Source organism: Dipodomys merriami, unplaced genomic scaffold (genome assembly GCF_024711535.1).
Source record: "Dipodomys merriami isolate MVZ:Mamm:240054 unplaced genomic scaffold, mDipMer1.0.p SCAF_43, whole genome shotgun sequence".
NCBI classification, from domain to species: Eukaryota; Metazoa; Chordata; class Mammalia; order Rodentia; family Heteromyidae; genus Dipodomys; species Dipodomys merriami.
Window position 1 is genome coordinate 8915792 of NW_027205937.1, and position 6414 is coordinate 8922205.

The following is a 6414-nucleotide window of genomic DNA, read 5'->3' on the forward strand; positions in this document are numbered from 1 at the left end:
GTGTGTGTGTGTGTCTGTGTGTGTCTGTGTGTGTTTTAATCTCTACTGAGTTTTTGGTCATTTTTTTCTTTTTTCTTTTTCTCTTCTTTTTTTCTTTTTCATTTTTTTCTTCCCTTTCTTCTTTTTGGGTGACTGAATTGCTGTTTTGCTCATCCTCAGATACATACCTGTCATCGATTATTAGACTTTATCTCCCCTGTGTACATATTTAACGCAGAAATTTATTACTCAATTCAAAACCTCTTAGGCTTAAATTCTTTAAAAGTAGTATTATCTCCTTCTACCTATATAATTTTAAGAACTTTTATTTTTTAGCTTTTCTTCTCTCAATATCACTTCTTTACCCTTTCATAATTTTTGTGTTTCACTTTTTATATTTAAATTTTTGTTTTTCCATTTTCTCTTGTTTTTTTAAGTCTCTCAAATAATTCTTCCCAAGCTATTTCTCTCTCTGAAATTAGGACTTGGTCAAATACACTCTCTTTTTACCTACCACATCCCTCTAATCCTACTTTTCCCCAAATTTCTCTCTAAATCTAATAACTTCTCGTGTGCAAAATTCTTCTTTTCTGTTCTTAACCCATTAGTACATAGTTGTTTGATGTTGAATAGATTGTATCTATTGAAGTATGGAGGTTCCTCTAATGACTTCACATTGAGCTCCCCCATGACCCAGCAATCCCAATTTTTGGCATTTACCCAAATGGTAACAAACAAGACCATACTAAAGCTACCAACATAACTGTTTATTGCAGCATTCTTTAAGAGAGCTATGATGTGGAACCAATCCAGATGCCCCTCCGCAGATGACTGGATTAAGAAAATGTGGTATATATACACAATGGAATTAATTCTATGCCTCCATCAGAAAGGATGACATTGACCCATTTGTTAAGAACTGGAAATACTTGGAAAAAAGTATATTAAGTGAAGAAAGCCAGGCCCAAAGAAACATAGGTCCCATGGTTTCCCTTATTTGCAATAACTAGTGTATGTCTGAAACAAGCAGAAAAGGTCAGATAAGTTGATTTTACGTGAAATGAACCCCAATATAGATATTCCTATTTTTTTCCTTCTTGCACTTGTTTCAAACATATTCATAAGATGATTGCTTTTTTGTGTTCTATGTCCCTCCCCCACTGTATAACCCCAGCTTTCATTGTATTTGATATTGATATAGTTTGTGGATGGGAAGGGCAAAAGCAAATAGGGATACCGGTGGACCCATTGCAGCAATGAGATGTACAAGTCGTTATGCTGAAATTCGAACTTTACAACTTCGGGCAGGTCGGGGAGGGGGTGGGGGGTGGTGGAAGATATGAAGGGAAGGGGAAACCAAGGATGAAGCAATAATGCTTGATAAAAATGTACTCATTACATTTCCTCTGTAATTGTAACAACTCTGTATGGTATTTTCATGATAAAAAATTTTTTAAAAGGATGTAAAATATTTTGATTATAAAACATTATATATATATGTATATGTATATATGTATGTATATATGTATATATATGAATATACATATATGTATATATATTCATTACCTTGCCCATGTAATAAAATCCCCTCAGTACGATATTTTCACAATAAATAAATTATCTGAAAAAAATGGTATCAGTCAATAGTGCATATAATTTTATTTTTCATTACAAACATAGAATGTAGTAAAAATTTTCTTAGCAATTACCCTGCACTAGGTTGTGGGCAGATTCTAATGGAAATAATATACTGTGTTTATGTAGAGAATTTGAGCATCCAAAATTTTAATATGCTTGTGGTCCTAAAACCAATACCTTGCTGATATTGTGTGACAAATACAACTTCCTATAAGTACAGAAATTTTCCTTGTATCTTTTCAATTTATATTTTTATTGTAAAGTTCCTGTGCAGAGGGGTTACAGTTACGTAAGTAAGGTAATTAGTCCATTTCTTATTGAGCATTGTTACCCTCTCCTTTGTCTTTCCCCTACCATTCCGCCCCTTCATACCTCCCCAACATGTCGCTCCATCCCCCCCATAGAGTGTCTTGTATATTTCATTGTTACAATGTGGCAACCTGTGTCCTTTCCTTGTATCTTCAATGAAGAAATGCTGGCTTGATTTATGCTGATTCTACTGTTGTAGACACACCTAAAATCACTCGCCAAGTTCAGGAGTACAAAATGAAATGCATATCAGAAACATTGGAACATTTCAGAGAAGATTAGCATGGCTCATGTACAAGGATGACAGACAAATTTCTGAAGCATTCCATACTTTTACAACAGATGCTGGAGGGGATGTGGCCACCAGGGAACCATACTGCATTCTTGGTGGGAGTACAAAACTTGTTCAACCACTTTGGAAAGTAGTATGGAGGTTCCTCAAAAAACTCCACATAGAGCTCCCCTATGACCCAGCAATCCCACTTTGGGACATTTACCCAAATGATCACAAACAAGACCATACTAAAGCTACCAGCACAACTATGTTTATTGCTGCATTCTTTAAGATAGCTAATATATGGAACCAACCCCAATACCTTAGCAGATGAATGGATCAAGAAAATGTGGTATATATACACAATGGAATTCTATGCCTCCATCAGAAAGAATAACGTTTCCCCATTTGTTAGTAACTGGAAAGTCTTGGAAAAACTTATATTAAGTGAAGTAAGCCACGTCCAAATTAACATTGGTCCCATGGTTTCCCTAATTTTCAATAACTAATATTTGTCTGGGTTAAGAAGAAAAGCTCAAAAGCTATCTGCATATGACCAGATAGGATGATGTTAAGGGACATGAACCCCAAGATAGGGACACAAGTGGTTTTTTCTTTCTTGCTATTGTTTCTAACATACGTATAATGTGCGATGTGATTTTTTTGTTTCTTTATATGTTCCTCTCTCCTGCTATAACTCCTGTTTTCACTGTATTTGAAGTTGGTGCGCCTACATCTTCTATATACGCTCCTCTAATTTGTGGAGGGGAAAGAAAGAAAACAAAATGTTTAAATAGGGGTACAGGTTGACACATTGTATCCATGAGATACACAAGACACTATGTTGAAAAATGAACTTTACAATTTAGGTGGGGTAAGGGAGGAGGGTTGTGTACTTATGGAGCTGGGAGGGAAAGGATGGTAGGGGAAAAATAAAGGAGGAGGTAACAATTTTTTTACCTTGCTCATTACCTTGCTCACGCAAATGTGACTCCTCTGTACATTATTTAGCTAATAAGTAATATTATGAGGCAGACTGAAATGAGACTCCAGAGAAAGAGTCAGAAAGACTGATCAGAGAGACTAAAATTGGTCACACAAAGATTGGAAAATAGAATTCCTTGTAGAACATACAAATCATTGAAACCCTGCACATGTAAGGACTAGAGAGCAAAGTCCAGAAATGCACATTTTCTTAGAGGTCAGCTATTGAATTATCAATGGAAATATTTGTATTCTTAAATATTTGACCACATGTGAGAGAAGGCTGAAGAGAAATAAAATGCCATCACTCTGTTTGGACGTCCAATATCACACTAGGAAGTAATCAATCACTGATTTGTAATAAAAAGAGAAAACAATTATTCCAAATGAGGGTTTCATTTCTTTTCCTGTAACAGTTCTTGATTTAGATGCTAGCAATTACCATACAATTGATCCAGTACCACAGCTGAAATGATATTGACCGCAGTATTCCCACATGAAGGAAAAGAGAAAATTAACAGATATCTGAAGAAATGACTTGAGGATGAAATGTTCTAATAGTGATATCTGAGGTTTTGACACAGGTGAAGAAGTGGATTTTCTTTTCTAAAAAATCCCCATTTTTAGCATGGTGCCAGTGGCTTACATCTGTAATCCTAGCTACTCAGGAAGCTGAGATCTGAGGACTGCTATTCAAAGCCAGCCTGGGCATTCCACAGTGGTTGAACAAGTTTAATTTCCCACCAACAGTGTAATAGAGTTCCCAATTGGCTACATCCATGCCAGTATTTACTATTGTTAGTTTCTTGATAAACGCCATTCTTACTGGGACGAGGAATAATCTGTCTTGTTTACTTGTAGATTTGTGGGCACCTTCTAGCTACTATGAATGAATCCATGAAACCTATATTGCTCGGAGTCTGCATTCCTTTCTCTTTTCTCTTAGTATCATTTTCCCCAACCTTTCATTTTCCTTAAGACTAGTGAAAAGTCATCTTTTCAGATGAGTGAATAGAATTCCATTATGTGTGTGTGTGTGTGTGTGTGTGTGTGTGTGTGTGTGTGTGTGTGTGTGTGTGTGTAAGATGAATATAGGCCCATGAGTTCATTTCTAAGTCTTCTGTTTCATCTGTAATTTAGTAGTTCCATACTAAAGTTGAATTGTTTTCTCTACTGAATTGAAGAATATTGTTGGGATTTTGATGAGTATTGCATTTTCAATTTTTGGGGGTCAGTATTGCAGTTTTTGCCATGTTAATTTTTTTTTCAGGCTTCATGATCATATGTATATTATGTTCAGAAAACACACATTGCAATTTTGAACAAACAGAAGGAAAAGTGTCTGGCAGTAGTTCCAGAAAATTTACCCTCTTAGGCTGCAGGAAGCCTGTCTCCCCCTAGGCCTTTTACTATTATTATTACTACTAATTATTATTATTATTATCTTTAAGTAGTTGTTCAAAGCAGTTTATGAATACAACACATCTTGATTAATGTCACTGCTTTTTAAACTAGAAATATTCTTTTTTATTTAGTTACAAGAGTTTTCAGATTCAATTCTTTTTAAGAATCATAACAACTAGGTTATGAATAGCCTTTTATAATTACCAAGACTATTTTTGTCCTTGGCCTAGGCAAGTTCGACATAAGTCATCCAGCCCCCACCTCATCATTAGAGAATGAATGATATTTCCAAATGCCTGAGAAGTTTAGCATGCTTTTATTTTCTTACTTTTTAAAATGGGACTTGAACCAAGGACCAGGGCATTCTCCCTTCGCTTCTTCACTCAAGACTATAATTCTAACACTGGAGTTACACCTCCACTTATGCTTTCTGGTGGTTAACCAGAAATAAGTTTCCTGAACTTTCCTGCCCCAGCTGGCTTCAAACTATGAGCCTCAGATCTCAGGCTTCTGAGTAGCTAAGATTATAGGCATGAACAATTGATGCTCAGCCTTTGTTTTTGTTTTTTTTATTGTGATTAAGTGATTACATAATTTCCCAAATTTCAAACTATTGTGGGATCGTGATGCTCAGTTAAACTCACAAACACATTCTATCTTTCCTGGAGCAAATTGTCTATCATGGTATATAACATTTATGAGTTCTATGAGCTTTGCAATACAGTTATTTCTTCCACATTGGGTGGTATGTACATTTCTTTTGTTTTGCATAGCATCAGCTGTTCCCTCTTTCTCATTTGTTCCCTCCCTCCCATTGCTGCCATTAAGTTGCTTAGTTCATTTTGGTCAATGTCCTGTGCAGCTAATTGGTCCCGTTGTTGTATGTTTTTCCCTGATTCCCTCTAGTTCTGTGTTGTCTTCCTGGATCCCCTCCAGTGTACATATATATACCATACATGTGATCAGCAGCATGGAGTTATTTACTTGTGATTCAACCAGATGAGTGGAAGCTCTCTGTTTCTTAAGTCCTGTTAATTTTGTCGTATCACTTAACATTTTGGATTTAACATCCACTTATCAGGGAGACCATGTACCATTTGTCTCTTTGATCTTGGCTTACCTCGCTCAACATGATTTCTTCTAACTCCATCCATTTCCATGCAAATGCCATTATTATTTTGTCCTTTCTAATGTCTGCATAATATTCCATTGTGTATAGATACCACAATTTTTGGATCCATTCATCTATGATGGGACATCTGGGTTTTTTCCATATACTGGCTATTGTGAACAATGCTGCAATAAACATGGAGGTGCATGTGTCCTTGTATACTGGTTCCTGTTGTTCAGGATAGATGCCTAGAAGTGGTATGACTGGGTCCTATAGGAGGTCAATAATTAGCTTTTTGAGGAACCTCCAGACTGCTTTCCAAAGAGGTTGTATATGTGTACATTCCCACCAGCAGTGTAATAGGGTTCCTCTTTCTCTGTATCTCCTCCAGCATTTGTCGTTGGCTGACTTGTGGGCCATTCTGACTGGGGTAAGGTAGTATCTCAGGGTTGTCTTTATTTGCATTTCCTTCACAACCAGGGATGCTGAACATTTCCTCATGTGTTTCTTTGTCATTTTTATCTCCTCATCTGAGAAGTCTCTTTAGTTCCCTTGCCCATTTAGTAATTTTTTTGTTAGTCTTGGGAGAGATCAGTTTCTTGAATTCCCTGTATATACTGGATATTAACCCATTGTCTGTTATATTGCTGGTAAATATTTTATCTCAATTAGTTGGTTGTCTTTCTAGCACGGTTGTGATAGCTTTAGCTGTTCA

The 6414-nt window shown here is 36.2% G+C and overlaps 1 non-coding gene across 1 annotated transcript; it reads left to right on the plus strand.

Annotated features, from left to right (window-relative positions):
• The first annotated feature begins 2156 nt into the window (after positions 1-2156).
• Positions 2157-2261, plus strand: LOC138807742 (U6 spliceosomal RNA). The gene has a single exon (XR_011366259.1). It is a non-coding gene; the product is annotated as a U6 spliceosomal RNA (small nuclear RNA).
• Positions 2262-6414: the final 4153 nt, after the last annotated feature.